The 11,105-nt window shown below is 39.3% G+C and overlaps 1 pseudogene; it reads left to right on the forward strand.

Annotated features, from left to right (window-relative positions):
* The first annotated feature begins 1,157 nt into the window (after positions 1-1,157).
* On the forward strand, positions 1,158-2,287 carry LOC129069833 (vacuolar protein sorting-associated protein 37A-like; annotated as a pseudogene).
* The last annotated feature ends 8,818 nt before the right edge of the window (positions 2,288-11,105 follow it).

An 11,105-nucleotide genomic window follows, 5' to 3' on the forward strand; every position in this document is an offset into this window, starting at 1 on the left:
AACCACATAAACCCAGTTAGCACAAACACGTTCGTATCTTCAGAGAGTACGCCTTTGTACAAGCATTACTATTGGTGATCTAGTAAGGCAGATGATCGCAGTGATATTTGGATCCTCGTGATCATTAAATATTGTCCCTTGATTGGGTCGGCATGTTATGCTGGTTAGTGCTGTGGGTCTGTTCAAGTCCCTGTCTTCCATCTTCCACAAACTCCATACCTGTGGCCCTGTCGAAAATCTCCCTTCCTTGCTGTGCATACGTCACTCCATTATTTCTGACAATGACAGGCCAACATGGCCACAGAAGCTGCTGTGCCTGGAGGTGGCCGAGAGGTGACTGGCTTTTCAAGGCTTTCCCCGAACTTCTCTGACATGGGTTCTTCCCTCAGTGATGGAGAGATGGAGAGGAGGAGAGTCTCTGTCTTTCATTTCTTCTCTTGAGAATCTATAGCCCTTTTATCCTTGGGGTCAAACAAGGGCTTCTATTTACCGTGAAGCCTGTTATTTAGGGAACAGTCAGTGGTGTGCACACCCAGAGGAGCTAATGTTATGGGGGTTTGGTTTCATTTTCCTAAAATTGTTCTTGAGGCAGCCATAGGACACCACAGTGGGCATTAGAAAACTTAATTTCGAATCCCAGTTTTGTGACTGAAGAGCTGTGTGACACTGGATGGGTGTCCTGTTCTCGCTGAGTTTTCCTTTCCCCATGTGAAAAATTAATAATCCCCTTTTCAGTGTTTTCTGTGGTGGAGGTAGAGCTTGATGTAAAAATGTGTGTAAATTTACTTAAGTAATCAGTTGATGCAATTTGGGCATTCAGGATTAACAAGTGATGCTGTGCAGTGTATGTTTACTTTGCTATGTTGTTAGTACAGTAGAAGGATAAAGTATACTAGTGTTTGATAAAACATTAAGGGATAGAGAGGTAGAAGGGTGGCCTGTCCCGAGCCACGAGTCCCTACTCTCTGGCCTCCTGCAGTCATGACCCCCAGGGCCCGAGAACCCTCAGCCAGGCTTGCTTAGAGAACATGCAGCCGCCCAGCCCTTGGGTCCGGGATGCAAACACCCACCTCTCCAGCCTGGAGAACGGCCGGGCTGAGCAGCTGGGTGAAGCAGGCCAGAACTGTTTAGGGCCTCGGCCCAGGGACCCATGGAAGATGATCTGGCTCTTCCCCCTGAGCAGGAGCGCCTGCTCCTCCACAGTGGGCTCCCCTGACAGCCTCGCCAGCTTCCAACAGAGAAGGAGCAATGGATAGGGCCCCTCCGGAGCTCCCACTCCACGATAGCTGAAATACAGAACGATGCGGAATACAGGTTGCCATTCACTGACAATTGATATTAATTAATCTTAATCTTTTACAATGCACTCAGATCATGGAAAAATTATTCAGAGTCTATTGGATGAGTTTTGGGCAAACCCTCCAGTTTTACCTTTTACTTCGGCAGCATTTCCGTACCTATACAGTACCCCAGGTGCGATTCCTCCCTATGCCTCTTAGCGTTTTCCATTTCTTCTTCCATATACCCCACAAGAAGCTAATAGTACTATCAGATCTTTATCTGTTGCTCACGCTGTTTCTTCATCAATGGCAAATGATGCAACAGCCAATCCCACTGCTCCTTCATTTGATAACCTTTCAAAACTGCCTCCTTGCCTATTCCCAAAACACACACTTTGGCACAGATAAACCAAAGTGGTTTTGGTTACAAGATGCCAGATGTCCCTGATGCATTTCCAGAACTCTCAGAACTAAGTGTGTCACGACTGCCAGATATGAGTGAACAAGAGAAGATATTACTAGAACAGTTTCTTACTTTGCCTCAGCTAAAACAAATTATTACCGACAAGGATGACTAACTGAAAAGTACTGAGCGGCAAGGAAGAAAAACATCTGCTTTTGAAGTGCAGCTTGGAAGCCCAAAGGCAAACTGTTTTAGATAAGTATGAATCACTTACACAAACGAAATCTGCTTTTGAAAAGAAGATGCAAAGGCGTCATGAACTTAGTGAGAGCTGTGGTGCCAGCGCCCTACAGGCAAGTTCAAAGTAGCTGCCCTGGAAGCTGAGGAAGATTCTGATAACATAGCTGAAGATTTCTTGGAGGGAAAAAGTGAAATACATGATTTTCTCAGTAGCTTCATGGAAGCTCAAAAGAGAACAATTTGCCCCTGTAGAAGGGCCAAGAAAGAGAAACTAGAGCAGGTGATAACGATGCATGGACAGTTCCATGCTCCATTATGGGCTTTCCTGAAAACTGAACTACCAAGAGAGAAATGGGACTCATAACTGAGCACATGTATATTTATGATTTGCAAATTGCCATTCATCACAGCTGCTGAATTCATATTTATACTATATAGACTATAAACAGAACTGAAGCTGATTTTGTACAGATCAGAATGACTGTTATGATCTTGACTTGGAGAAAATTTTCTGCATAATTTGCACTAAAATGTTTATTTATTATTGATAAGTCCTATCATATTTAAGTTCCACTGCTGTTCCTCTCTAAAGTTATTGTGCATGTAATTTAGCTAGTTTTGATATTTTATAAAGTCACTTCACTTAAATTTCTATTTTCATTTGAAACTGCCTCATTTCTTTATCAGAACTGGTATGTTTAGATATTTTTCCCCTTAAACTTTTATGAAAAATTACTATTTCCAGCTGTAGAAAGACTCTTATTTTTCCTCATTAATTCTGGATAATTGAGCTTTCAAAACAATTTTTAAAAATATTCTAGTGTCAGCAAACATTAAACCTGACAAGGTGCGATCTCAAAAAGTAACTTTTAATACATACAATGAATCAAAAAAAACCAAAGAAACAAACATTAAAGGATAAGCATTTTTATATACAAGGATTGCCCCCACACTTACAAATTCTCAGTTGATCATTAATCTGAGAATCCAGAATACTGAGCAATTTTATTATCACAATATTTACTTCTCTGGTTCTCAACCACATGGCGTGTTCAAATAACAACAGTTTGGCTGTACCCCAAATCTGTTAACCCAGAATCTCCCCAGTGAGGCTCTCAAAAAAGAAAGATCAAAACGAACAGATATAGCTGAGTAATCTCCCAGTAAGTCAAAGAGGCAAAGCTGGGCAGTGGGGAGTGCGGTAAATGGTTGGATTTTAAGAAGAGACTCAGTAAGAAGAGACCGCTCTGATGGACCCAGTTGTGGTCGTGGTGCTCTGTCTCTCCTGTTTGCTTCTTCTTTCACTGTGGAAACAGAGCTCTGGAAAAGGAAGACTTCCACCTGGCCCCACGCCTCTGCCAATTATTGGAAATATGCTACAGCTGGATGTGAAGAACATCAGCAAATCCTTAAGCAATGTGAGTATGTTTTATGTTCCCCCAGCAGCTTGCAAAAGGTAAGTAAATTAACATCTACTTTTAAATAAAATATATTTATTAAAGTATATTTGAAGAAACCATAGTACATTAAAATAAAACTAAAATATATGCTATGGTGAAGCAAACACTTCCCATGCAATTTTACTTTTTGTTTCTCATCAACAAGGAACTACAAGGAACTTAGTGCAAACTATATCAGCACGAAAGAGGACATAGAAATGATTCATAAGAGACAAGAGGAAATGAAGAATACAATTTCTGAATTGAAGAACACAGTAGAAGGAATCAAAAGCAGGCTCGATGAAACCGAGGATCGAATCAGCGAGCTGGAGGACATGGTAGAGAAAAGCTCCCAGGAAGAACAAGAAAGTGAGAAAAGACTCAAAAAGAATGAAGAGGCATTGAGGGAAATGCAGGACAACCTGAAATGTACTAATATCCATATAATAAGGACACCAGAAGGAGAAGAGGATGAGGAAGGGAGAGAGAACCTGTTTGAAAAAGTCATACTGAAACACTTCCCTAATTGGAGGAGAGAAAAAGTCCCCCAAGGCCAGGAAGCACAGAGGGTCCCATTCAAGAGGAACCCAGTGAGGCCCACTCTGAGACTCATCATCATTAAAATGGCAAATATCAAAGACAAACAGAGAATCCTATAGGCAGCAAGGGAGAAAGAGGTAGTAAGAGATAAGGGAGTCCCAATGAGGCTAGCAGCTGATCTCTCAACAGAAACACTGCAGGCCAGAAGGGATTGGCAAGAAATATTCCAAGTAATGAAAAGCAAAGGCCTGCAACCAAGATTGCTCTATTCAGCAAGGCTCTCAGTGAAAATGGAAGGTGAAATAAGGAGCTTCCCACACAAAAGAAGGCTAAACGAATACACCTTCACCAAACCAGCACTGCAAAATATGCTAAAATATGAAGAAAAAAGAGTCTATGAATACCAGTGCTTTTCACAGTTGCCAATACTTGATGTTACCAATATTTTAAATACGTATTAATCTGATTGTGACAACAATGTGTTATTTTAATTGTTCCTTTATTATTTGTTGAAACTAAATCTGTTTTTGTATATTTCTTGCCTATTTCTATTATTTTTTATAAAGCTTTAAGTGACTTTTTTGGTATTCTTTATCCATTTTCTGATGAAATGTTTGTAGAATCTTTTCCCTAAAGAAGTCCCCAACCAACCATTAACCCTTTTTTAGATGTGTTACAAATACTTTCCTATTCTATTACTTGTCCTTTACCTTTTTTGATATGTATATTACTATACAGTCTTAAATGTTTAATATAGTCATATTGTCAATATTTTATTTTATAGCTTCTGGGTTTGAATATTTTACTTCAGGGTAAGAAAAATATTAGTTTGTGTTTTCTCCAAAAACTCCTTAGATTCTACATATTGATTTTTAACTCACCTGAATATTTGTTGTGTAATGTGTGAAATAGGGCTCTTTATTTCTTTTATTTCAAGTAATAGTGGTCCATACACCTTATTTGTTGAATAAGCCTTATTTTACCAATTGATTCAAAATGTCAACTTAATCTTATATTACATTCTTAGATATATATGTTTGTCTCTAGAATGCTCATTAGATTTTATTGATCTACTTGATTATTTCTGTGCTGGTGTCATGTTGGTTTAATTGCTGAGACTTTGTAATGGTTTTATATTTTTTTAATATTTTATAATTAACTTTGACATATAAAACAATAAGTAAAATCAATCTGCATATAAGAAAGAAAGAAAAAGAAAGAAAGATAGATAGATATGAGACTCCTACCTTTTGTGGCAACATGGACGGAACTGGAGAATATTATGCTAGGTGAAAGAAGCCAGCTGGTGATATCAAATACCATATGGCCTCACTTGTAAGTGGAATCTATTTCAACAAAATAAACTAACGAACACAAGAAACCACAGGCATGGAAACATGGAGCAGACTGAAGGTGACCAGAGGGGATGGGGAAAGAAGACAATGGTGCAAAGAAGGGGAAGGGACTAGACAAGGAACATGTATGCATGACCCAAGGACATGGACACCAGAGTGGGAATTGACTGTGGGAGCGGCGGGTGGGGGTGGGATGTGCGGAGGGGGGTTAAGGGGGCAAAACCAAGACAACTGTAATAAAATAAGTATGACTTAAAAATTATAAAAATAAAGGTAGCTCAGAATTTTAAGAATCCTATTTTCCCCTGTGAGAACGCTTTATTCTCTATACTATTGTTTAGAGACTGATCTGGAAAAATATAATGAAGGCAACCTGGTGATTAAAACTTGAGTAAGGACCACTCATTTTTAGGTTGAATTTACTTTCACCCTGAGGTAACCAATGACCTTGATTCAATGGGTTGGAGGGAAGACAGTACAGATTTATAGGTTAGGAAAGCATATATGGAAATATTTCAAAGGAATATCATTATCACTGTAATTTCTCTTAGTATTGGGGTACGCTAGTCTAGTCCAAACTAGTAATTAACTAATGAGAAAAGACAGTCCAAGAGATGTGCTTTGATTTTGCAGTGTCAAACAAATCTTTAGAGTCAGGACTATAACTCAGATCTCCCATTGACAGGTTACATTGGCCCCACTTAACCTTTTTAATTTGTCTTTTGGATATAGACTTTCATGAAATTTTGAGTTAGCAGTGTCACACAGATATTACCATCACTGACCTTTCAGAAGAGCCAAACTGGGAAAAGCTATGGAAGCAACACAAAAGCTGAGAAGTCCCTTTCTGTGCATAAAAATAGCTACAGATTTTAAAGTACTTGTGGGCATTAAATATTAATTCAATCATTTCTCACAACAATACAATGATATAAGAACTATTATTATGTTGCTTTTCAGATAAGGAAACCAAGGCACAGAAAGATTGAATAGCTTGCCTTCTCTTACATAGCAAATAGGCGATAAAGGCGATAAAGCTGGGAATGGAAACTTGGCAGTCCTCCCCCCCCCCCCAAAAAAGGAACCAAATGAAATGGAGATAACCAACCTATCAGATGTAGAGTTCAAAACACTGGTTATCAGGATACTCAAAGAACTCATTGAATACAGTAACAACATAAAGGAAGAAGTGAAGGTTACACTGTGAAATAAAGAAAGATCTACAGAGAACCAATAGTGAAAGGGAAGAAGCCAGAATTCAAATCAATAGTTTGGAACATTAGGAAGAAAGAAGCACTCAATCAGGCCACAAGGAGAAACAAGAATTCAAATAAACGAGGATAGTATAAGGACCCTCTGGGACATCTCCAAACGTACCAACATCTGAATCATAGAGATGCCCGAAGGAGAAAAGAAAGAGCAAGCAATTGAAAGCTTACTTGAAAAACTAACGAAAGAAAACTTCCCTAATTTGGTGAAGGAAGTAGATATACAAGTCCAGGAAGCACAGAGAGTCCCAAATAAAATGGACCCAAGGAGCACCACACCAAGATACATCATGATTAAAATGCCAAAGCTTAAAGATAAATAGAAACTCTTAAAAGCAGTAAGAGAAAAGCAGAGAGTTACCCAAAAAGGAGTTCCCATAAGATTATCAGCTGATTTCTCAAAAGAAACTTTGTAGGCAAGAAGGGACTGGCAGGAAGTATTCAAAATGATGAAAAGCAAGGACCTACAGCCTAGATTACTTTTTCCAGCAGAACTATCAATTAGAATCGAAGGGCAGATAAACTGCTTCCCAGACTAGGTAGAGCTAAAGGAGTTCATCATCACCAAGCTATTATTACATGACATGTTAAAGGGACGTATTAAAGAAACAGAAGAAAATCAAAACTATGAACATTCAAAAGGCAGGAAAACTATGAACATTCAAAAGGCAACAAATTAGCAACTATCAACAAAGGCAGCAACACTATCAAAGGCAGCAAATTCACAACTATCAACAAATGAATCTGAAAAAAACCAAACTAAGCTAACAACCAGAACAAGAATAGAATCAGAGGTATGGAGATCATTTGGAGAGTTATCTGCTGGGTTGGGGAATGGGGAGAGTCAGTGGAAAGGTGCAGGGAACAAGAAGCATCATTAGGAAGTACAAAGAGACAAGATATTAAGAATAGTATAGGAAATGGAGAAGCCAAAGAACTTATGTGTACCTCCCATGGTCATAAACTAAGGGGGTGGGGGATGATTGCTGGAGGGAATAGGGGTACTGGGTAGAGGGGGGCAAAGGGGAAAATTTGGGACAACTCGAATAGCATAATCAAGAAATACATTTAAAAAAAAAAAAGAACCAGTTTTGTTAACTCATCAATTTTGATGCCTTTTAGTGCTCCTGCTGTTTTTTGTTTCACCACTTCCACAGCGGCAAAACATTTTCTTTTCAGACTTTTTTCATTCACGGGGGAGGGAGGGAGTGGCTTGGGGTGAGATCAGGGAAATAGGGAGAATGAGGCATGGGGGTCATGCTGTTTTTGGTCAGAAAGTGCTGAACACAGCACGGCAGCGCCTTGCAGGCAGGTGCACTCGTAAATCACCCTTCATGAAATGGGCAAACACATTGAAAGGGCCATTTAAAAAAATTCACTGAAGCTTAATATGGCCTCTCACAACAATGCCAGCTAGTACACTGATCAGATGGGTTCCTAGAACACTCAGCTAGTGTGGAAGCCTGTACTGCAAGGGGCTCACACGTTAGAAGATAATTCCAGTTTTTTAGGGGATCCCCCTCATATTACTAAAATATCAGAGGTCAAATAAGAAGAGGTTCATATTTGGATCTTCTACATAGTAGCTAGGTGATACCAAAAATTATTTGGAATTCTCTGACATCAGTTTCCTCATTTGTATTTGCAAATGACCTGCTGATGGTGCAGTTTTCAGGATTAATTTTAATATGTGTACAATTTACCCAGGCCATTGGAGGGCACATAAGTGACAGCTATTAACAATCACTCTCATATTTATGTATTAATTTCAGAAATATGTTAGGCTACGTCACAGAATAGAAACATAAAAACAGGATGATAATGTCATTTTGAATGGAGTACAATATTTTTATCAAATAGGGACTATTTGTATCTCCTTTCCATTTGCCAGCTCTCAAAAGTCTACGGCCCGGTGTTCACTGTGTACCTTGGCAGGAAGCCCACTGTGGTGCTGCATGGATATGAGGTGGTGAAGGAAGCCCTGATTGATCGGGGTGAGGAGTTCTCTGGCAGAGGCAGTTTCCCATTGGCTGAAAAATTTCACAAAGGACAAGGTAGGTGCCTGTGTGCCCATATATGTTCAGTACTGTAATGGAGGAGAGCGGAGGGACAACAGGGATTTGAAGATCTCTTCAGCAGAGCTCGGCCCATGCGTGTGGCTGCCAAGTGTCAGTTTCCTCCTCCCCACCTAGCGCCTCCCTGCCAGTTTCTGTTTCTCCTCCCGGTAGGAGTCATTTTCAGCACTGGAAATGCATGGAAGGAGATGCGGCACTTCACCCTCCTGGCCCTGCGGAATTTAGGGATGGGCAAGAGGAGCACTGAGAAACATGTTCAAGAGGAAGCCCGCTGCCTTGTGGAGGAGTTTAGGAAAACCAATGGTGGGTGATTCTATACACTGTAACTCTGACCCTAACGGACTGTTGTGTTCCCTAGTGACATCCTTGGACACATTTCAGGGGCGGCCAAATCCTTAAATGGGTGATGTTGTCAGCCCCCATGTGGAAGAGGGAGGGTTGTGTGCTTAAGCTCCTTGCGTGCACAGCCACAATTGTGCAGACAGTGTGGGTAGAAAAGGTCATTTACTCCTATTCTCTCCTGAACTTTGCTTGATTGTTTTCAAATCAGAAATCACAAAGAATAACTTTGAGTCATTTATTGAACAAGTTAGGAAGTATTGTCTTTCCTATGGCAATTTATTCCAGAGCTTTTTGTCAGGTGGTACTTATCAAGTGGACAAAGTGAGATGACTCATCACACCCTTATGGAGAATGTAACAAGTGACGTGTGCTGTCATCAAATTTGCATGTATTCATTTGTCAGTTTCATAGACAATTCTGAGAGTTGCTTTCAGGTTGATGCCTACAGTTCTGGCCAATAATGAAGCCATCTAGGGTTTTTCAATGCTTAGGCATGTCTTCATGCAATTCTCATCAATTATGATTTCTCTGTAAAGACAGAACTATTTTAAAACATGAACATTAATTATCTTTTCTCACCCAGTATTTACTGTATTGATTTATGTATTTAGGATATATACTACATTATAATTCTTCACAATGCACAAATTCCAAGTCATAAATCTAGTTTTATTTAACTAGATTTCAAGCACTATCAATAACTACTTACCTGATCTGTATTCTCTAAGTGGAATTTGTCTCTGTTTTCAGTTTGCTGAACTTACCCCAATTGCACTGGATTTTAGTAACAAGTATATGGCAAATATTGGCCTTCCATGGCTAGGTATAATAACCTGTAAAGTGCTTGTCAAAATGACTCTGATTCTTAGCTTGGAATACAAGCTACTTGTTTTTTTAAATTCTTTCCTTCAAATTAAGTGAAAGTAAAAACTGAAAATCATATTTCACCTGCAAATGACACACAGACAAAGAAATCCCCAAGACTTTTCCGATCATCCTCTTCCTATCAGGCTGCAGTAATGGTTGTTTTAAAGCTCGCAGCCCTGGAATGTTTCACAAAACCTGGCCTAAAACCTGCTAACTATGCATTTCCTTTAATTCTGTTACTTTCCTATGCTTAAAAAAATTTTATAGTAAAAAACCACATACACAAAAAGAAGCTCAAATAGGATAAAGGACTTCAATGTAAGTTGTAAAACCATAAAAATCCTAGAAGAAAACATAGGCAGTAAAATTTCAGACATTTCTCATAGCATTGTTTTTGCCTATATGACGTCCAGGGCAAGGGAAACAAAGGAAAAAATAAACAGATGGAACTACATCAAACTAAAAACGTTTTGCACAGCTAAGGAAACCATCGACAAAGTGAAAAAGGACCCCACTGTATGGGAGAATGTATATGCTTATGATACACCTGATAAGGGTTTAATTTCCCAAAACTTATAAAGAACTTATGCAACTCCAACCAGGAAGAGAAACACCCAATTTAAAAATGGACAAAGGCCCTGCTTCTCCACAGAGAATATGCGGATGGCTGATAGATATGAAAAAATGCTCAATGCCACTAATCATCAGAGAGATACAAATTATAACCAAAGTGAGAGATCGCATCACACCTGTGAGCATGTCATCATCAATAAGTCAGATACAAATTATAACCACAGTGAGATATCGCCTCACACCTGTTAGCATGTCATCATCAATAACTCAACAAACAAGTGCTCAAGAGGATGTGGAGAAAAGAGATCCCTTGTGCAATGTTGGTGAGAATGCAGACTTGTGCAGCCACTGTGGAAAACAGTACGGGATTTCCTCAAAAGATTAAAAATGAAACTGTCTTTTGACCCAGCAATCCCACTTTTGGGAGTATCTCCTAAGAATTCCAAAACACTAATTCAAAAGAATATATGCACCCTTACATTCATTGCAGAATTATTTACAATAACCAGGATCTGGAAACGGCCCAAGAGACCATCAGTAGATAAGTGGATAAAGAAGCCGTGATACACAGGAGAACTCTACAAAACATTTAAGAAAGAGCCAACCCCTATCCTTCTCAGACTATTCCAAAAATCCAGAAAGAGGGAAAACTCCCAAACTCTTTATATGAAGACAGCATCATCCTAATACCAAATCAGATAAAGACATAACAAAGAAAGAAAA

Source organism: Pteronotus mesoamericanus, unplaced genomic scaffold (genome assembly GCF_021234165.1).
Source record: "Pteronotus mesoamericanus isolate MK-2021 breed Mesoamerican mustached bat unplaced genomic scaffold, CSHL_Meso_final contig_24, whole genome shotgun sequence".
Lineage (NCBI taxonomy): Eukaryota > Metazoa > Chordata > Mammalia > Chiroptera > Mormoopidae > Pteronotus > Pteronotus mesoamericanus.